This window comes from Suricata suricatta, chromosome 13 (assembly GCF_006229205.1).
Source record: "Suricata suricatta isolate VVHF042 chromosome 13, meerkat_22Aug2017_6uvM2_HiC, whole genome shotgun sequence".
In the NCBI taxonomy this organism is placed as follows: domain Eukaryota; kingdom Metazoa; phylum Chordata; class Mammalia; order Carnivora; family Herpestidae; genus Suricata; species Suricata suricatta.
The window spans coordinates 41,284,488-41,308,116 of record NC_043712.1 but is presented as its reverse complement, the minus strand read 5'-3'; the positions used below and the strand labels follow the sequence as shown (position 1 = coordinate 41,308,116).

Sequence of the window (23,629 nt, the reverse complement as noted above, 5' to 3'; positions counted from 1 at the left end):
TAAAGTCACAGTAAAACAAAGTCAATGTCCAGAAATCCATTTCATATCAAGACACTAATAATGAAGCAGCAGAAAGAGAAATTAAGGTATCAGTCCCATTTACAATTGCACCAAAAATAATAAACACTTAGGAATAAACTTAACCAAACAGATGAAAGATCTGTATTCTGAAAATTATAAAACACTGATGAAAGCAATTAAAGATGGCACAAAGAAATGGAAAGGCAATCCATACTCCTGGATTGGAAGAAAAAAATGTTAAAATGTTGCTACTACCCAAAGCAATCTACAAATGTAATGCAATCCTTATCAAAATACAAACAGCATTTTTCATGGAAGAAAAATATGCAATCCTAAAATTTGTATGGAATCACAAAAGATGCTAAATAGCCAAAGCAATTTTGAAAAAGAAAAGCAAAGCTGGAGGTATCACAATGCCATACTTCAAGTTATATCACAAAGCTGTAGTAATCAAAATGGTATGGGTCGGGCTTAAAAACAGAGACACAGATCAACAGAACAGAATAGAAAATCCAGAAATAAATTTACAGTTATATGGTCAGTTAATCTTTGACAAAGAAGGCAAAAATATGCAATGGGAAAAAGGCAGTCTCTTCAATAAATGGTGCTGGGAAAACTGAACAGCTACATGCAAAAGAATGAAACTGGACCAGTTTCTTATGCTATATACATTGTACATCTGAAACTGATATTATACTGTATGTTAACTGGAATTTAAATAAACAATAAATGAATAAAAAATTAATAAAATGTCTATCCCACCAAAACAACAACAAAAAATGGGTTAACGACCTAAATGTGACACCTGAAACTATAAAAATATTAGAAGAGAGCACAGGCAGTAATTTCCTTGACATCAACTGTAGCAACATCTTTCTACATGTATCTCTTAAGGTAAGGGAAACAAAAGCAAAAATAAACTATTGAGATACATTAAAATGAAAAACTTCTGCACAGCAAAGGAAATAGTCAATATAACTAAAAGAGAACCTACTGAATGGGAGAAGATATTTGCAAATGCCATATCAGATAAAGGATTAGTATCTAATATATAAAGAAATGATACAACTCAACACCCAAAACTACAATAAAATTAAAAATGGGCAGAAGACATGAACAGACATTTCTTCAGAGAAGAAATACAGATGATCAACAAACACATGAAAAAATGTTCAACCTCCCATATCATCAGGGAAATGAAAATCAAAACTACAATGAGGTATCACCTCACATTAGTCAGTATGGCCAAAATAAAAACAACTCCAGAAACAATCGGGTTGGTGAGGGTGTGTAGGAAAAGGAACACTTGTGCACAGTTGGTGTGAATGAAAACTGATGTAGTTGCTGTGGAAGACAATATGGAGGTTTCTCCAAAAATTGGAAATAGAACTACACTATGACCCAGTAATCTCCCTACAATTCAAAAGGATACATGCACCCCTATGTTTATTTACAACATTCAAATTGTAGAAGCAGTCCAAGTGTTCATCGATGGATAAATGGATAAAGGGGGGTATATATCTATAACTGTATCTATATCGATATCTATCTATCTATCTATCTATATGTCTATCATCTATCTATCTATCCACACACATGGACATACACTCAAAAACAAGAGAATTAATTATTCAGCCATAAAAAAGAAGGAAATCTCACCATTTTCAACAACATGCTTGAGTTATAAAGAATATAATGTTAAGGGCTTATTAGCCAGTCAGAAAAGACAAATACATTATAATTTCACTCACATGTGGAATTTTAATTTCACTCATGTGGGGAATTTGAGAAACAAAATAAAGGAGGAGAGAGACAAGAAACAAAGACAGACTTTTAAAAAAAGAGAACAAACTGGTGGTTACCAGAGGTGGGGGGTGGGGGTGGTAGTGAATGGGTGAAATAGGTGAAGGGGATTAGGAATACATTTGTCTTGATGAGCACTGAGTAATGTATGGAACAGCTGAATCACTATATGGTACACCTGAAACTAATAACACTGTATGTTAACTACACTGGAACTAAAAATAGATAGATAGATAGATAGATAGATAGATAGATAGATAGATAGATAGATAAATAAAAGAATAGGATTGAACACACTCAATGCAAATACTATGTATTTCACATGTAATTGCTTTTTATTTAATTTTCACAATAAGCCCATAAGTTAGGTATTTATATATCTAGCTTATAGTTAATGAATCTGAGCACAAGATATTTAGTAACCCATTGAAGGTCTATGGGGAAGATAGTAATCTCCACCTCACTGGGTTATTGAGAAGAATAAATGAAACTGTAAGTTGAATCAGTACCAACAAAACACTAATAAAGCCTCTCCTAGGTGCCACATTTAATGTTTGTGAGTAAAGAGACAATTGGTATGAATATTAGTGCAGACCCAGCGTTATATATAGACTTTTGCTCCTCTAGGTTAGGTTAATGTCATGTTCACGGTTGTACTCACAGGCATATTGGTTCATAGAAGATTCTAAAAAAATCCGAATTTACCAAATTAATACATGATATCTGGCATTATTTTTTTCAGGTTTTTAAATGTTTATTTATTTTTTAGAGAGACAAGACAGAACATGAGCTGGGGAGGGGCAGAGAAAGAAGGAGACATAGAATCGGAAACAGGCTCCAAGCTCCAAGCTGTCAGCACAGAGCCTCATGTGGGGCTCGAACTCATGAACTGTGAGATCATGACCTGAGGCGAAGTCTGATACTTAACCAACTGAGCCACCCAGGCGCCCCGTCATCTGACATTTTTAAAAGAGGAGAAATATTTAGAGGACTTAAAATTTCTATACTACTGTAATACCATGTTATATGCTTTACAGTTTGAAGTGAAGACAGTATGTTTGCCTATATACCCTCAAAAAAATACATATATATATCTGCTGAAGTTGCACAAAGGAACTTATAAACATGTAGTAACACGTCAAAAAGAAACCAGCAGCTAACTCACATCAATTTATTTTTAATAGGGATGTCACGTATTCATGTCTTTCTTAAGCATAATAAACATATATTCATTTTTCAGTGTTTAAGGGTTTTACTTCAATATCACTAGTAAATTTTCAAATCCATACATTTGAGTGTCTTTTATCTATTGCTATTCTGTCAACTGTCCCTTCTTGACATTGCCAGTAAATCTACTTTAAGCAGACTCTGCCTCTTTCCAATTCTCTGTAGTCTGGAAAACTAAGTCATAGGACTGCTTAAATTTATGCTTAATATAAGAGCAAATACATTATGTGCAAAACCTCACATGAGATATAGTACCTGTCCCTAAGTCTCAGAATCCTTTTACAATATTAGACTTGTTCTTGGTGGTCATGGTTGCAAAACCATGAGCTCTGGATGAGTGAAAGATTGGTGTGTTGGCAAACTTTCTGAGAACTGCTAGAAAAATCTAGCTTTATGCTAACTTAAACGAGAGCAAGGCTTATTAAAATCTGGATTATAGGCTACTTCTTAAAACTGAAAGATGCAACTAGAATTATATGTAAGAATGGAGTACAGTAGGACAAAAATGAGTAAACTGAAAATCTTGATGCCATGCAGGTAGAAAAATGCTCTTTCAATGAAAATATAATGTTAAATACAGTACATTTACAACAATGTTTTCTTCTTCCTTTGGGAATTAATTTCTTTAATGTATAGGTATTTGATAAGGGGTTTCAAGATGGATGGTATTCTAAGGTAAGATATTTCTTCCAGCCTGCAGGACAAGTGGGGGGAAGTTAAGAAAATATAAGTTATATTTCTTAAATTCTATATATTGGTGAAATCACATGGTATTTGTCTTTCTCTGACTTACCTATTTCACTTAACATAATACATTCTAGCTACATCTACATCATTGCAAATGGCAAGATTCCATTCTTTTTATGGTTGAGTAATCCATTGTGAATGTATATGTATACATATATATGTATATATATGTGTATATATGTGTGTGTGTATATATATGTACATATATTCCATTGTGCGTGTTTATGTATACATATGTTTGTGTGTGTCTGTGTGTGTATGTATATATATATATATACATCTTCTTTATCCATTCATCAGTCGACAGACACTTGGGCTGTTTCCATCATTTGATTATTGTAGATAATGCTGCTATAAACATTACGAAGGGAAAAAAACAGAGAGAGAGGCAAACCAAGAAACAGACACTTAACTATAAATAGAGCAAACTGAGGGTCACTGGTGGGTTGGGGATGGCTGAAATAGTTTATGGCGATTAAGGAGTACACTTGTGATGAACACTGAGTATTGTACAGAAGTGATGAATCACTATATTTTATACCTGAAACTAATAAGACAGATATGTTAACTAACTGGAATTTAAACAAAAGCTTAAAAAAGGTAAGTTATCAAGAATTTCACCTATTACAAATAAAATAAAAATACCTAAAACCCTATGTCTTTCTGTCATAACTACAGTTAAAGATTAATTTTAAAAGTTTTTGAATTAAAATAATAATCTCCATTGATTAAAAGTACCTAGATACCACTGCAACTATAGCATGATCCTAAACACTTGGGCACAAATCCACTCCTGCTTCTCCGTCCTTGTTGTCATCTTCTTTTCCTTTCCTCCCCCAATACAAGGAGAAATCTAATCTGCCACAAATATTTGATTCACCTTTATAACAACAACAAAAAAAGATAGAAGACAGTGCTGGAAATTGAAGTTGATTTTAAAGGAATACAAATCAAAATACGTCCCAGATGGGCATTTGGAGCATATTACACAATATTGAGATAATAAGACAACTCATGATCGACTTCAGTGGGAGCCTGAAGTGCTATACAACCGGTCTTTCCACAACCTCCATGTTCTCCCCCTGCCATTCATCTCTCACTGTCAGTTATTTGGGGGATTCCTGGAAAATGGTGTGCTCTAGCCTTGTAGAGCGTCTTACATTTTCATTTATTCTGTCAAAGACTATAACACAATTTGTGTAAAATAAAGTACCCAGGACTTAGACCAGACACAGATCCATTTATTTTTATTACTAATGACTAAAAACTAAAAAAAAATTTAAAAACGTTGGATTCCTTAGTATGCAAAGCAATTACTCTAATAAGTACCAAACATTTAGCACTGGTGTCCTGAAAGACAGGAGTTATTCCCACCAGCTGATACATCAGCTTGTCTGACATTGGCACAGCTTGCAAGTTAGTGTCATTAATGATTTCATTTTGGGTGAGGGTAACAAGGACATGGTAATAATTTATGAGTCTAATACAGACAAAGATTAAGGAAAATACCAAGATTCAAAGACAAGTAGCTGAAGTAGCAGTTCCTGATTGTATTTGTTCAAGATTCTCAAGCAAGTAATGGTAAATGGATTGAGATCTGTGATATTATAGTTATTACAATAGTTCTAATTATTTGTATGAGTTTCATATCAACATATGCACATATGTTTACATATGAGGGAACTATGGCCCAAAGAAGATAAGTAACTGGATTTAAGGTTACAAAGCCAGTACCAGTGGAGCCAAAATTTGAAGCATGATCTGTTGGCTTCTAAATCTTGTGTTGGTTCTCTTCCAAAGTTATCCTTAACTTATTACCAATGTTTATATTTATCTTTGCTAAACCTTAGTTCTAAGTCATGCTACTTTGTAATCCTAAGATCAGAGAAACTTAATGGTCTTCCCAGAGAACCTAACCCTATCCATGACTGCACAGGCAAAGAAAGAACAATTATATAACCATTATTATTGTCAGAAATCATTCCAGAGTCCCCAGAATGGTATTTTTTTCTGCAGTATTAATAATACAGAATTATTACAGATGACATGCTTTAAATCATGTTTTAAAAATCAATAAAACAAAAAGAAGTGCCCTTATTGTCATTTCATGATCAATAAATGGGTTCCCATGCCACACTAACATTCATGATACTCTTACAAAAAAAAATTATACTTCAGTTTCCAATGGCATTTCACTTTCAGCAGAGGTTAAAAATACTTGGTGCATAAACAAATACAGTAATAGGGGGAAAATGGAGTTGAAGATTTCTGTCCCCCTTTTCCTCAGTCATTATTAGAGGGATCTAAAAATTCACATCAATTGTACATAAATGACTTTTTTAGTTTGTGGTATTATTTATTGAAAATAAGAAAGCTTATCATAATTCTTGCCAGACTCACAGAATATCAGTGCTGGAAATATCTTTATGCATCCTCAATTCTAGCTACTTTCCTCCATCAATCTACAGACAAGGAATAGAGGCTCAATGAAGTAATGTAAATCCATACAGTAACTTGGCTTTTGAAGAATAGAAACAAGTAGAAATCAAGTTCAATGCGTTTTCTGAGGGACCACATACTGCACTAACCATGTACTATACTAATACCAACCACATTTTATGTACTAAAATTTAGAAAATTGCCAATCCTTAAATTTCTAAGTCATCTTGGGGACACTTTAATGCGCAATACTCCCCATTTGTTTTGATATGAAGTTTTACAAGACAGCATGTATCTGCAAACTGTGGGAACCATATGAAGGGTTGCTCTGGAAAGAGAAGCCTAGGACTGGGAAATGACATTGTAGATTCAGGGACCATATGTTCTGGTTTGTCAGGCAGAGTCCTAGTTTATACTGTTTCCCCCATGCAATTATTAATACTGCCCTTTTCACTATCAAGGATTTTTAAGTATGGACAACAAATTTTATGATCACACAGATTTTAGAGTAAGTAAATATTGCCTCTGGTTTTTATCATGAGAGCCTACAATTCCTTGCATAGATATGTAAAATTCCTTACTAAAGGAAAACACTATTGTAAGGTAGACTCTAACAATTAGTTTCAATTTAATATGAAGTATTTATTAAATTCCTTTTATCTGAAACCTAAAATATTGATTTGTTAAGGGAGTGAGATGTCAGTGGAAAAGACATTGGATCACAAGGCAAAAAAAAAATTGGAAAAAGGAATAAAGAGTGAGAATGAGAAAAACATCCACCTATCTTCCAATATGGCCGATAAATAGTATGGATTTTAGGTATATTAGCACTTTACATTTCTGTTGAGTTAAGGACCAAGTTACATGAAGGTTAGAAGAGAACGGTCTGTAGAAAGGACATCTGAGTTGCTATAAATGCAAAATCATGGACTTTTACTTGAACTTACAGACGTGTGTGTGTGTGTGTGTGTGTGTGTGTGTGTGTGTGTACTTCTATGTCTGTAGTTGTGTGAAAAAATGCTCACTTGATATGGCTTCCATGAAGAGGAGGAGTGAAGTTGACTTATCGGAGAGTTTTATAATGCAATGATTAAAAAAAGAAGTGAAGGAATAATATAGTGACTTAATTAAATTAGTGTAAGTCTAAGTTAGCTGTTTAATAGTTGACAGGAAAAAAAATGTCAATGGAGCTTATAAAGTATCTTAACAACAGAGAACAAATGGAGGGTTGATGGAGGGAGGTGGGTGATTGGCTAAATGGGTGATGGGCGGTAAGGAGGGCATTTGTTGTGATGAGCACTGTGGTGAATGACTAAATTCTACTTCTGAAACCAAGATTACACTTTATGTTAGCTAACTTTACTTTACATAAAAAATCGAAATAAAAAAAAAGAAAAAAGAAAGATAGCAGCGTTTAAAAAAAAGTATCTTGTATTCACTTCTTTCTGTCTTAATTAAGATTATTATTTTTTTAATCACTTGAAGTTACAAGAAACAGGCTTGTTTTCATTTTGATGTACTTCATATGCCTCTATAAGGAAAGAATCCATCAGTGACACTTTATCAAGAATGTTTCTATGAATTTGTTGGATCAATATCTTGCTAGGATTTTTTGTAGACTCCATCAAGACAAAACATTTCTCTAACACCCAGAGTTGGGAAGAAACTGCCATTCTGTTCAAGGAACATTTTCTCCCTTCATAATCCTCCTAGTCTATGCCATGAACTCAAATTTCATAGCACAGAGTTCAGATATTTTTTCCTTGTAATTAAATAAGCAAAAGAATTCTATGTATCACAGAATCTAAGCTATATCACTATAGAGTGATTGGCATAAATTATATTCCAATATCATAATGTAACTACTTTCTTTCTTTACCAGGAAAATGATAATAATATTATCAGAAGGGTTTTTACATGTTTATTTTTCTTGAAGAATAAACACACATCAATAGGAAAGAAATTTGTTTTATGTTATAGTTGTTTGGATGAGAATTCAACACCCCCCTTTTAAAAAATGTTAATGCTTATTTATTATTGAGAGAGAGAGACAGAGTGCAAACAGGGGAGGAGCAGAGAAAGAAATAGACACAGAATCCAAAGCAGGCTCAGGCTCTGAACTGTTAGCATAGAGCCCAATGTCAGGCTTGAATCCATGAACCATGAGACCATGACCTGAGCTGAAGTCAGATGCTCAACTGACTGAGCAACCCAGGTGCCCCTCAACTCTTCCCTTTTAAATAATTTCCTCTAATGTTTTTTTTCATTTGCTTTACATGACTATTGTCGCCAGTGATTTTTGTTTCTTTAGCATAGATTAATCATACAGTCCACTTTATGCAAAACTAATTACAAGTGTTCCTGTTTTGAAAGCCATGCTTTTGGGAGAAATCTGTAAATGACATCAGGGTACAACTTGGGGAAAACAGACATGCCTAAATGAATGGATCATAATCTCCATAATTCCTCTCAATTCTCCTTATTCCTCTGTTAATTACTTTGTTACTCTATTGTTACTCCTTTCAGTAATTCTTGGTTAAGGCCATTGGTCAGGTTTTTTTTTTAGAGTAAGAACATGGCTATGGAAAATTAATAGCTCACTACCATAGACTCTCAGTAGAGCAGTGATTTCACTAATATGTTACTTGAATTTCAGATTTTTTTCTTTTATTAAATATAACAGAAAGCATAAGTAAAATTACCCAGGCATCTCTATATCATGTGCACATCATTTAGCCACAGGAATGGTGCTAGACATTGATTAAACATTACTAAAATTATTACTTTTAAGAATTAATTCAAAACTCTGGTTCTAAGACAGAGAGGCAAATGAGGAAGATTTGATCTATCAATTAAAAAAACTTCAACTTAGTTGACTCTTAAACTCAGCTTTTTCTCTCTGCAATCATATGTTAGAGTAGCAAACAATGTAGCAGGAAGAACAAGGTTGACATGAAGACTGTACTGACTGTGTTAAAGTAAATATATGAAAAAAATATATACAAAGAACACTACTGTTGTAATTTTTGGCTTGTAATTTCACACTTTGTTTTCTACAAGATTTAAAAGACAAATTCATAAGAAATAATTATACATCTATGTGAATGGAAAGACACTATACATGTAAGGGTGGTGAAACCATAAGGAAGTAGAATGTTTGCATGTGACTGAGGCAGTTATATGGAAAAGGGTTGGAGATGGGTGATGGTGACAACTGCACAACAATGTGAAGGTGTCCACTAACATGAAACTATAGACTTAAAAATGGTTAAAATTGAAAAATTTATAACATGTACATTGTGTTGCAATAAAGAGTGCATTTGGATCTGACAATTTTTTCCCTAGTTTTATTGGAACATAACTGACATACAGTATTTTGTAAGTTTAAGATAAACAGTATAATCACTTCACTTATGTATATTGTGAAATGATTAACACAGTAAGTTCATGTCCATAATCTCATGTTGATACCAAAAAAAAAAAGAAAAAAACATGTTTATTTTTATCTTTGGATGAGACTCTTAATGTCTGCTTTCTTAAAAATTTTAAAACATACCATCCAGTAGTGTTAACTATAGTCATCATGCGATACATTATATCTTCAGTACTTATTTATCTTATAACTAGAAGTCTGTACTTTTTTATCACATTCATCTAACTCCCCTACTTCCTATCCCTGCTTCTGGCAATCACAAATCTGATCAGCTAATTTCTTATAATATGGTTTCATTAAAAATAAGACATGCCTTTTCACAACCTAGTATCAGATCATGCACATTTAAATTGTTGCAATAACACATCAACCACACTGTTTGGAAACTAATAGTAGTAGTGGAAGCAAATGAACCATTGCACAGCCTACCAGAAGAAATGCCTGGAAAAGTGATAGAGCTGTCACACTTGCTCCATAGGTGAAAAACCCAGACTCTCTGTCAAAATCTGACATGAATGCTGCCCTTCTGGATTGTTTTCATGCCTATTGCCCATGTGCTATCTCTAGTTTCAAATGGCTGGACAAATAATTAGTTTTCCCTACACAGAAATGGAGTGTGCAATCACTCTGCTGCAACAAACTCTAATCATCACCATCCAACTGTGATTCTACTGTCATAAGATTGGTTTGTAACCAATGAAACAAGACAAAATTGATAGATTGCATTGCATTAATTAGCTAAAGGGAAAGTAGAAGTTCAACAATATTAATAGGTTGGATTTTAGGCTGAATGAGATTGCTAGGCTTCCATACATTTAATAATAGGTGTTATTATGTACTTGAAAACATTTCCTGGGTAAAAGGGAGTTTTAGGTTCCTTTAGATCAAATTCTCATTTAGTGGAGGTGAATAGAGCTACCATCTTTCTTAATGCCACCTCTAAATCTCCATTTGCCTTTTAGTTTGGAAGTACCAAGAGAACTGTTTATGTGGAGTAGCAATACCACAATTAACGTCATTATTATTGTTATTTAAATGTTATTTAAAACCACAACAGAATGCCACAACACACCGACCATAATGGCTAATACAGAAATCCCTGATAATTACCATATATTGGTAAGGACACAGAAAAACTAGAATTCATTTCTCTTGCTGGTGGGCATATAAATTAGTATATCAGTTTGGAAAATTAGCAGTTATTGACTAAAAAGGAACATAAAAGTACATGTAAGTAATGGTACATTCAAAATAAATGTGCACTTGCACGTCCCAAAAGGCATGTATAAGACTGGAAACACCAAAGACTGGCCACGATGGAATAGCACTGAAAACTAAATTACTTTTGTACATAGAAATCTCACATATATAATGTTGAGATCAAAAACCCACACAACAAGTACAAATTCTATCAGCCCATTTATACAAAACTCAAAAAATGTAAAATAATGTACAGTATTAGAATTCAGGAAAGCAGTTTCCTTATAGAGGATTGGGATTGAAGATTAGAAGAAAAAAAGAGCATCTTCAGTTTTGTTGGTTATATTTAATTTCCTAATTTGAGTGGTCATTACACATGTTTGTGGGCTTTGCCATAGTTACTAAGTTGTTCACCTATTATTTGTGCACTGCTCTTAAGTATATTCAATAAAACCCTTGATTAACCAATGAGATATTATTTTTGTGAGAAAAAAGAAGAGATTAAAATAGAAAAATTAAAATCACCTAATTATTTCACTGATGCATTGACTTCAAGTATTTTTTCTAATATTTATTTTTTGTGAGAGACAGAGCAGGCACATGAGCTGAGGAGAGGGGTAAAGAGAGAGAGAAAGAGAGAGAGAGAGAGAGAGAGAGAATCCCAGGCAGACTCCACCCTGTCAGTGCAGAGCCCAATGTGGGGATCAAACTCACGAACCGTGAGATCATGACCTCAGCCGAAATCAAGACTTAAAACACTTAGCCAACAGAGCAACCCACCCAGGTGGCTCTCAAGTCTTTTTATCTAATGTATGTTCATGCAAGGAAAATTACTCAGCATTGATAGCTTCTCTAGGTTAACACAAATTACCAAAATTGTCTAAGGAAAACAAGAAAACCTAAATAGACCAAACTTGTAGAGTCCAGAATCATGAAGCACTATATCAAGCTAGCAAACCCACAAAACTATCAAATTCATAATCTTTGTTTGTTTACCCCTAGATTTTCCTAACTTTTAAAGAATAGGAAGTTATGATGTAATATGAAAAAAATCTCAGATCTTAGCAAATAAAATCTAGAGTTTTAAAACCCTGTCTATTTCTTGAACAAGACTTTTTCCCCAGTGATTCTTTGATGACTGCTTCTCTTTTATTTATTCCTTCTCTCTCTCTCTCTTTTATAAATAATTGCCTACACATTTGATTTTTCTTTTCCATATTGGTAATTTTTCTCTCTCATCATTTCCTCATTTATCCTGGTCCTCTGCATTATTCAGTTTGCTTTCCACAAAGCTGATTACATTATGTGTTGCCACCAAAGGCAGACTTACTTCTTCTGTTACATTTTCTGTTTTTTTCTCAATCCTTTGCATTTCCATTTTTTCCATTTCTATGACTTCTATTTCTAAGTCAATCAATGCATTTGTATGTATAACAAACATTTTTCTAAAATATCTTTTTCTTTTTTCTGTGTTAACTCATCGTTTTACATTTGCTTTACCTCTGAGGCTTTCCATTTCTTATGTCACATAATCATTATCCAAATCATATTTGGCTTTGTATGGTTCCTATTGCTTGTTTACAGATTGGAACGTGTGATAAAACTCTATTGAAGGGTAGTGTTTTTCAAGAAATAAGACATAAGACTGACTCTTAGCTCTGGGCCCTACTGATAAGTTGTTTTTAGCAGCATTGGTAAGTAGCAAGCATGTACTACACTTCATTGTTGAAATATAGATTGTGAATAATCTCAGGCCCAAATGCTAAGCAGTAGCAGGCCGTCATATAAAGCACTTCTACTAAAGTGTTGGTAGATCTTCTTCCTTCCCAACTCTTGATCCTCTGATGCTGATCTAGTAAGTATCACACACACACACACACACACACACACACACACACACACACACTCACAGTACTACTGTCTCTAGTCTCATTATCACTACATGTATAATGCCTATTGAGACTATCTAACTTTCTCCATGGATGTAATACATTTGTCTAAGTCCTTCTTTCCTCTCTGCCCTTTCCAGAGTGAGTAAGAGAGATAATCCTCTAATTGATATAAAGGCACTGACTGAAGAGGAGTGAACAGGTGTGACTACCTAACTTTCTCAGTAATACCATTCTTGGATCTCTAAGTCAAGATGCAGAAAGTGAAGCGCTAGGGCGCCCATGTGGCTCAGTCAGTTAACTTTCTGACTTTTGATCTTAGCTTAGGTTATGATCTCATGGTTCATGAGTTTGAGCCCCATGTGGGCCTCTGAACTGACAGCACAGATCCTGCTTGGGATTCTCTCTTTCTCTCTCTCTCTCTGTCTCTCTCTCTGCCCCTCCCCTGTTCTCACTCTCTCTCTCTCAAAATAAATAAATAGAGGCTTTAAAAAAAATTAGTGAAGGCCACAGAGTATGTCTATATTATTTAAGGCTATATTATTATTTGCTCTGCTTCAGATTGTGAATATCTATTTAGTGATGTAGAATTCTCTCCAAAATATAATATAGCTAGATGTCCCAGTTTTGAATGTTGTCATAAATTTCCACCCTTCTCTATGCCCTCATAGTCATTTTAAGCTCCATCAAGCACTGTTTTGTTGGTGGAATTGTAAAACAACAACTATTTCTGACATCTTAAACTATGATAAAAAAAACCCATCAGCATCATTTGGAGAAAAATTCAATCTTCCTCTAATATTTACTCTCAACCAAAGTTATTCCTGAACATCTGTACAATCCTACTTTGACACAGATGGCACATGTAATAAAATAGCACATGTAAATATTTGGATCCATTTCAGTTGAACTGAGAAAGCCACAAAACCATCTTGCAAAGTAAATTTTCATTGCTGACGCAATATGCATCTTACTGTGTACCAAAAGTGCTGCAATTTTCTTTAGTAGTTTTTGAAATGAACAAGTAACATTTATTTTCAAACCCTTTCAATGTTGTGGTGAGTTGAGTTCATTATAATTTCATAGCTGGCCAAGATCTACTTTTATTTCTTAGAATTATACAAGGTCTCTATGCTGCTTGGGAAGTGATAAAGCCCAGTATTCTAAATACAACCTAACTTCTATTTTCCAACAATAAACAGAATGAAAAGAAGGAAAAAACATATTTTGAGAAAAATTTTTAACAATGTATCACTTATTAAAAATTTTAAGTCTTGATTTCTGATAAGTAAATTTAAAAGAAATCATTCCTATAAACTTCCAATTGTTTTTCCATTTTTTATGTCAATTATTTCCTATAGCTCTTTAAAGATATTCTGTCAGTTTTCCTGCACCTGTTTCATTTGAACAATTAAGAACTTGATCTTTTACCTTAGACCATAACACAGGTTTCTGGCTGTATGGTAAGGCTCTATGGAGTAACATGAAAAGGCCTGCATTGGAATAACAAAGATCTAGGATTGAACATATGGTCTGCCTCATATTAGCACTATCAGTGCTGTAAGGATTGCTGCCTGGCTTACAGGCTACTGTTAGTCTGCAAACGCTAACCACAAGGAGTATGGAAAACAGAGTATGGAGAGAAAGTATCAAAAACTTTTATATCCATTTTATAATTTTATGTCTACAGAATAATGATAATTAATAAAAACATGGGCTTGAGTGTTTTGTGTCTGTCTTTTAATGATTTTATTTCTCTAGTAATTAATGTTTGCAAAAAAATTCAGTCTGCAACAGATTCAAATAGATTACGAGATATATGTAGCCTGCTGTTTATAGAAACATTATCTACAATAGCCGAATTAAGGAAACAGACGAAGTGTCCATCAAATGAGGAATGGATAAAGATGTGGTAGATAGAGATAAAGATATAGATATAGATATTTGGATATACATATTTAGATAGACATATACATAGTACATGGAATATTACTCGGCCATATAAAAGAATGAAATCATGCCATTTGCAATGACATGGATGGAGGTAGAGAATATTATGCTAAGGAAGGTAAGTCAGTTAGGGAAAAACAAATACCCTAGGATTTTACACACATGCAAAATTTAAAAAACAAAACAAACAAACAAAGGGAAAAAAGAGAGAGGGGCCAACATAGAAACATACTCTCAATTATAGAGAAAGACACTGATGGTTATTAGAGGGGATGTGTGTGTGGGCATGGATGAAATAGGTGATGAAGAGTAAGGAATATACTTGTGACAAGCACCGGGTATTATACAGAAGTGCTGAATCACTGTGTTGAACACCTGAAACTACTAGTACACTGTATGTTAGCTCACCACAAAACGAAAACAACAAAAACAAAACTGAGCCTTAACCATAGAGGTCGAGAAGCACTGAGCTTGTAAGACATCCAGTGAGCCAGTTAATCTTGTGGGAGGGACCTCAATTTTTCCATCTTTAAAATATGTATGGTGACTCCTACTTGGTCTTCCATATAAGGTATATCAATAATAAACAATTTTACTTATAAATTTTTTGTAAGCTACAATGCCTCATAAATATAGAGCTATTATATTCTAAGCACGAATCATTTGGGAATAGCATGGCAACTCAGCTAAAACAGGGCTGGCATTTGTTAGCCAATAAATGTTTGCTGACTTTATGAATGAATACAAGTACAGACACTCTGGCATCAGACAGGATTGCACTCAAAAGACATTCAGAGTACTCTACAATTTAAAGACCAGTCACATAAGTTTTAGTAGTACAGTTTCTTCATCTGTAAAATGAGAGTAATAATAGCTTCTACCCTTAAGCATTGTTATGAATATTCAATGAAACAATGCAGGAAAATAGTTAGCATTTAGTACTTGGCACATGAAAAGTATTCAGTAAATATTAGTCTTACGCTTTTAAGTTCTTTTCCTATGCTAAAGAAACAAATCAAGTGTTTATATGCAATTTCTTAGTTCTTAGGAAAACATAACAAGATAACTACCCAAATCTCCATTTTCAAACAAGGAAAATAAGACTCAAAGAGGTAAGCAACTGTCACAAAGCCATAAAACTACTGTAACACCACGTCTCTCTATAACAAAATGTGCCTACTCCTGCAGAACACCACTTCTCTAAGGTCTCTGAAGTAAGGAGAATGAATGCCAGTTTCCTTTCAGACACACTCTTATTTTTGCTTGTGAACTTGTGAACTATGTGGATATTTTGCATAAAAAACAATATTGGCAGATTTAATGACACAGAAAAAGATACTCAGACATCATTTTTTCCACTTACCAGGCTGATTTGTTGGGCTCCTCATGCTGATGGTGGCCACTTTCCGTGTTCTTCTCTGAGCTGCTTGACATGACTATTTCTGGGCTACCAAAAAAAAAAATAAGTCAATAAAACATGTTAAAAAATACTTTCTTCTAGAAGGATCTGCATATACCAATGAGTACAACAATACAATTCCAAATTACAGAGCACCTGTTTTATGATGCTTTCAAAAAACCACTTCACTTATCTGAGGTCTTGCATCTTGAAAGGAAGCACATTGTGAAGTTTATCTTGGAATTCTCAGAATGTGACTAAGTACCATCCAGGTATTCATTAAATTACTGTATTTTTTATTAAATACATGAATGGATGAAACTCATGTTCAAATACATTTATATAGCTGAAGATTACAAACTTCCACTCCAGATGGCAAAATGATATTGTGTTATAATTTGTTACAATGTAGACCTGAAGGAGAAAGTATTTTTTCTGTGTCTATCAACCTGCCATTTCAAACGTTAATTTGACAATGAAGTCATCATGCAAATCTCAGATTATTCCTTGTGGTTTCAGTAGTTATCATCAGATGAATCTGATAATCTGTTATCAAAAATAGTTATGGTCTAGGGGCACCTGGGTGACTTGGTTGGTTAAGCATAGGAGTTTGGCTCAGGTCATGATCTCATGGTTTATGGTTTGGGGCTGGTGTAGGGCTCTCTGCTGTCAGCATGGAGCTTGGAGCCTGCTTCAGACCCTCTCTCTCTGCCCCTTCCCTGCTAGTGCTCTCTCTCTTGCTCTCAAAAACAAATAAGCATTAAAAAAATAGGCATGGTCTATTTATGCAGGAACATTCAATGCAATCAATTATAATTTAGAATCTATTTTTGAAATAATTGTAAACTTGAAAACAGAAAATTAAGTGTTCTTTTTAGAATCAGAATAGAATTTTTCTATGGTCTTGATGACATTTTTGCGATTTCTCAACTCTGTGTCAACTATTCTCCACAAACCACAAAAAGAGAGAAGGGTAGAGGAAAAGGGTAAGTTGACAAAGAAAATAGTAAGCTATCCTAGAATATTTCTTATTAACTCAAATTATAATTAGGTGAAAAGCTTTCTTTCCACCTTTATTAAATGAAATATACTTGGCATATAACCCCGTGTAAATTTAAGGTGTACAACATATTAATTTGATGGTAATGCTTTCTTAAAAGTATTGGGGTGTAAGTCACTTTCCTGAAAACATCAAACTTGTATGCCAGCTTTCCTACTTGACATTACTTATAGTGTGAGCACTCACAATAGTGATAATTATGATTTTGTTGCTTACAGTATATCAGGAACTGTTCTTATCATTTTATAGGAATTATCTAATTTAATGTTTACAATAAGACTGTAAGGTAGATATTATTAATCTCCCTATATTTAAAAGTGAGAAAGCAGAGACATGGTTTAAATTATTCAAGATCCACTGCTATTAACCAATTAGGTAAGATATGAATCTTACCCAGAGCCCATTCTCTTGATCTCCAAGGTATCTACTACTTTTTAAAATTACTCCAAACTGGAACTCTTAAATTTCCTCATGTACCTTCCTAGGTTGTCCCTACTTCCTAGGAAATTAACACATATGCTTTGTACTTAAGGCAGAAACATGATCTTTTAAAAATAACTTCCTTTTCCATGGTAGTTGCAAACCTAAATATAGCCAGACTCCATAGAGCTCTCTCCTCTCACCAGTTGAAGCCGCCATAATCCATCATCCAGAATACTGCAAAGCCTTGTACCTGTTCTCACTGATCCCACTCATGACCCCTTCTACAATCCACTGCTCACTCACACTCTAGCCAGGGTAGGCTGGATGGCATAAACCACAATTTTACTACTCTACTTAAAACTCTTCAGTGGCTTTGTATTGTACTTAGAATAAAATCCAATTGTCTTCTCAAGGCCTACAAGCTCTGACATGAACAGGCCACCATCTATGCCTCAAAAATTATATAGTTGTTCTCTTATTTTGGGCGGCTTCTGCATGTTCTCATAATAAACTTTGGTTACAGCACCTAAGGACTTTGGTTTTCCCTGGAATGCTCTGAAATTGGATCCTTCTTATGTCTTAGACCTCAGTTCAAGTCACTTTCTCACAGAGGTTTTCCCTGAACCCCCAGTGTGGCCCCCTCCTATCCCAACCTATAATTGTTCTTTTCATTTATTTGTCTATAATCTCTTTGCCTCACCGGAGTGCGGGATCCATGTGGACAGGAATACAGCCTCAACTAGGTAGCACCTAGAAACTTCTGCTTAATGAATGTGTGGATAAATGGACACATGGTAAAGTATATTCTAACTAATTATTCTTCATTATTTTTATTCATTCCCAAAAGGAAGACAAAATAATCATTTAAAGAATTAGTAGGGGTGCCTGCATAACTCAGTTAAGCATTTGACTCTTGGTTTTGGGTCAGGTCATGATTTCACATTTCTTGAGATGGAGCCCCACCTTCGGCTTTGACCTGACAGTGCAGAGCCTGCTTGGGATCTCTCTCCCCCTCTCTCTCTGCCCCTTCCCAGCTTGCACTGTCTCTGTCTCTCTCAAATAAATAAATAAACCTTAAAAATAATAATTAGTAAAAAAAAGTTATTAGAAAAAAGTATTAGTAAATAGAAAATCATAAAAATCATTTTCATATTTTTCATACATATTTGCTCTTTTGAGATATTAAAACAACAACCCCCATTATAAAATACAATAAATTGGGGTACCAGGTGGCTCAGTGGGTTAGGCCTATGACTTCGGCTCAGGTCGTGAACTCCTGGCTTATGAGTTCAAGCCCGTGTTGAGCTCTGTGCTGACAGCTCAGAGCCTGAAAGCTGCTTCAGAATCTGTCCCCCTCTCTCTCTGCCCCTCCCCCGCTCACACTCTGTCTCTCTCTTTGTCTCTCAAAAATAAATAAACATTAAAAAAGGCAAAAATGAAAATAAAATAAGTTTATTTATTTATTTTTCCTTAACAAGTAATGACTATAACTGTACACATTAGTTTACATTTTTTCTAAAAGCGTCCTCACTGGGGGCGCCTGGGTGATTCAGTCCCTTAACGTGTCCGACTTCAGCTCAGGTCATGATCTCAAGGTTTGTGAGTTTGAGGCCCCTGTTGAGCTCTGTGCTGACAGCTCAGAGCCTGGAGCCTGCTTCCAATTCTGTGTCTCCCTCTCTCTATCCCTCCTTGGCTCATGCTCTGCGCTCTCTCTCAAAAATAAATAAAACATTAAAACAATGTTGCTTTTAAAAGATTCGATTAGTTTAACTAGCAATTCTTTTTGTTTTCCCCTATCTGATTCATTCTGCTAAAATATGTGCAACCCCATGAAACTTTATTTTTCTTTTTTCTCCCTCTTTGTTTTGTTTTGCTTTGTTTTGATTTAAAACATTGCTTCTCAAATTTAAAAGTATATGAGTGATAGATGCACGTTAATCAAACTGCAGTTTTGATTCAGTGAGTCTAAGGCAAGGCCCAAGCATCTGTACTTATCACAAGCCTGAGTTACACTGATGGTGCTGAACCACTGACCACACTTTGAATAACAAGAATTTAGATAATAGGAAGCAGTTCCAGATGACTGCAAACAGTACTTAAGTAACTCATTGGTGTGTGTGTGTGTATATGTGTGTTTTCCATTTGCAAAATGCTAATATAACCATAACCAATAATTTTTTCAACTTATAGTCTCCTTTTTCAAAAAAGTGTCATTAATGTGAGATAAACAATAGTAAATAAGCAGTTAGCAAACTGCACATACTTCTGTTCTTGTTTATAATTTATCAATAATCCCAATAAGATTTTCCTGGCTTTGAAAATAAGTGCGTGTCTTGATGACACCAAGCACAGACTCCCTTGAATTTATTAATGCATAATGGAGTAAATTAAACACTGGCTTTTTGTAATTGGCTAATAAGATTTTAGGTAACTTTGTTTTCTTCTTCACTGTTTTCTATATTTCCAATATCTTTTACCTTACAAATTTTAGCTACCATTTATTATCTTACAATACACCATGCTAAGTATATGTGTTTGTATAATTTCATATATACGTGATACCATCACATTTAATTTATAAATTTATAAAGTGTTAATAAAAATTGTTATAATTTTTAGGTTTTCAGTAATAGCCAGGTACTTTTGCATGTGTTAATTCATTTAATCTTTATTAAATTTAAATAAACCAGTAATGTGTTGAATTTTTAGATGGGGAAATTAGTTTGAGGTCATATGGTTTATTAGTGGCAAAACTGAGGTTCAAATTCAGGTGTGTTAGACCTTATTTTTATAATCAAGGTAAAATCAATATTCTTTGAAGAATAAAGCAAATATGTTCCTTGATAGAAGATATTTGAGGTAGCCAATAGAAATGCAAAAGGAAACATAGGACTCAACTTCTATATTATATAATTTATTAAATGAAAATATATCAAAATAAAAATGATTTGCAAGGGAAAAATCATGATTAATTGTTTCCAAAATTTCGCAAACTATCATTTTATTGCTAAATGTTACTTAGATTTATTACTGATGAAGATCTTTCTGAAAGCATAGTTTTTTTCCACTCTTGAAAAAATAGGAAAAGCAAAAGGAATTTGAAAGAAATAAGTTTTAAGAACGGTAGACCCATGAAACAAAGATATGCTTATCTCAGACATTTTCAGCCAGATTTCCACATAGCAGTATATTCCACAAGCATCTCTCCAAATTCCATTAACAGAATAGTCGCCATTGGTCATACCTACTCACCATTTCTCCCATTATAAGCACCGTTACTGAACCATGTCTTAACTATTGAAATCATTAGATATACATGTAAACACACACACACACACACACACACACACGCACATGCATATGCACATGAGGGGATTTTTTGAATTATGACTCTTAATACATTGTGAGGAAAACTTAACAGGGGCACACTTAAAACAGAATTTCAAACCTCATATTAAATTACTCTTATCCAGTTTGATAGATTATCTTCTGATATGATTTCATATGGGGTTTACTTAAATTTCCAAAGAGTTGATATTATCATCATAGTTTAATAATGGTTTTACTTGGATTCAGTAAGAAATTTAAAAAAAATTCACAACACAGGAAAGGTATATTCTCTTCCTATTTAGGTGAATATGGCTCCCTTCTGAAAGGAGTTTAACAAGAACTGGCTAGTTTTTATTTTCTCCATGACTTTTAAAGGCCAACTTAGCATTTCCTTTGCCTGCATTGTCAAATGCTGTCTTCAACCTCTTCTTTGTAAAGAAACGTGTAAGTGGCTCCACAATAGAATGCAACTTAACTGATGATGTTACCAAAACAATTATTCAGAAAAGTTGATTCTCTTCAGGGTGCCTAGGTGGCTCAGTTGGTTACACATCTAACTTTGGCTCAGGTCATTATCTTGTGGTTCTTGGATTGGAGCCCTGAGTCAACCCAGAGCTCGCTTAGGATTTTCTCTCTCCCTTTCTCTCTACCCCTGTAGCTCACACTTCCTCTCTCTCTCTCCCCCTCTCTCTCTCTTTCTCAAAATAAATAAATAAACTTTAAAAAGTTGATTTTTTTCAATTACCAGACATGGAATTTCCTGGGGGAATGCCCAACCACGGGGGTTACAATGACAATAGTTTAGATAAACTTCAGATAGGAATAAACAACAAATAAATTGCATATAGAAGCGTGGGGGGGGGGTCGGATGGTTCAATACTAAGGGGTTAAGGAGTTTTAGAAGAACCCAAGAATTGTAATACCCTGGGATTACTGTCTTACTGATCATCTCCTAACTGGCTTCTTAGATTTTAGCCTCTCTCTTATACAATCTATTCCTAGAATGCTTCCATACTTTTACCCAATTCCCACTTTTCTTACATTATTATAATTTTAATTTTTTTAGTATCCAAACTCTTATTTCAGACCTTGATTCTTCTATAACCTACAATTTAAAGATGGACTTTCCTGAAAAATAAAGGGTGTTGCTATCTCTCTATACAGATGACTCCTATCCCTCTTCTTGACTCATTACTGCAAAAGATTCTGAACTGAGTCATCTGCCTCCAGACCAATAGTTTTGCTTCCATTTCTTATAAATCCTTCACTAATTTCATTAGATTAAACTCTCTAAATCAAAGCTAGAATTCTGACAATCTTTTTCTAAAACTTTTAATGTTTATTTATTTTGAGGGAGAGAGAGCAAGACAGAGTATGAGCAGGGGAGGGGCAGAGAGAGAGGGAGACACAGAATCCGAAGAAGTCTCCAGGCTCTGAGCTGTCAGCACAGAACCTGACACAGGGCTCGAACTCATGAACCTTGATTATGACCTGAGCCAAAGTCAGACTCTTAACTGACTAAGCCACCCAGATGCCCTTGTCAATCCTCTTTTTTACAATGCTCCTAAGGCTTCCCATTCCTTATAAAAGATGAGGGCAGAGGTGGATGAAGGAAGCCCCGTTTCTGACTCCTTAGCCAGGGACTTCCACTGTCTTTAATCTACCTTTTCAGATTCATCACCAATGTGCAAATGCATAATGCAGAAGTAGATTGCAAACTGCAAAGATTTTTACATCTGGGAGTAGTTCTATTTTTAGAACAGGTCTATGAAATTATCATTATTAGTATGTTTTAGCTATCCTAAGCCTTTAGTCACGTGACTAAAATAGTAGAAACCAGGTTTGGATCTTCGACCTCCAGAGCCCATACCCCATCCCCCTTCACATTGTCCTTTAGATTGCATGATTAGCCACTCTATGAATGTTTTATTTTTCTTTCTCTGAATACAGATTTGTGTCTATTTCTGTTTGGAAGAGAATCATTATCTGTCTTTCTCTTTGCATATGTTTATCATCTACCAAGACCCTGATCAAATGCTACATCTCTGTTACTTTCAGTTAGAAATGCCCTCTCTCTTTTCTGTGTAAGTCATTGTTGTGTTTTACTTATAGCATTTTCTACTTACTGCAATGTTCTAACTATTTCATTCTCACTATTCATTTGTAAGCTCTTCCTGGGCCAGAGCCATATTTTGGTTCATCTTCACAGACACTTCCTTTGGCTCAATGCACTGTGCCTGGTAAATGTGAAATAAAGGAGGATGGGGGTTCCTCCACCCACCCCGCCTTTTTTTTTTCCTGGAAAGGCAGTGAAGTGGTAGACAGAGAGCGCAGGCCCATCATAGGTTATGAAGGTCACATAAACAGTTTATGATTCTGACTTAGTCCGTGCTGCTCTACCCTAAGACAATTCTATTTTCTGGTGGTGGCTACCTAATTGCAGATACATTAGGTCAGAAGAATTAGACGGCTTTATACATTGGCTTTGTGTTTTAAAACCTAAGAATTGCAAAGCATCCAGATAGCACTTTAGCTACACACATTCAGAACAGATAGATTCATTTAGTATAAAATAACTTCTCTTAGAATTAAGACTGTTTCTCTTTAAATCTATTACATCATTTGTCTTGATCTCCACTACCACAGAGAACCTGGGCTGATATTTTGTCTCCAACACAATGGACTATCTGTTGATAAAGTACTTTTTT

At 34.5% G+C, this 23,629-nt stretch overlaps 1 protein-coding gene across 1 annotated transcript in view; it reads right to left on the bottom strand.

Moving 5' to 3' along the window:
• Positions 1-23,629, bottom strand: part of LINGO2 (leucine rich repeat and Ig domain containing 2) — a 1,051,930-nt gene that overhangs the window by 492,577 nt on the left and 535,724 nt on the right. Inside the window, exon 4 of the mRNA XM_029920927.1 lies at positions 16,073-16,156. The gene's annotated coding sequence lies outside the window, so the exon portion shown is untranslated. The remainder of the gene's footprint in view (positions 1-16,072; positions 16,157-23,629) is intronic.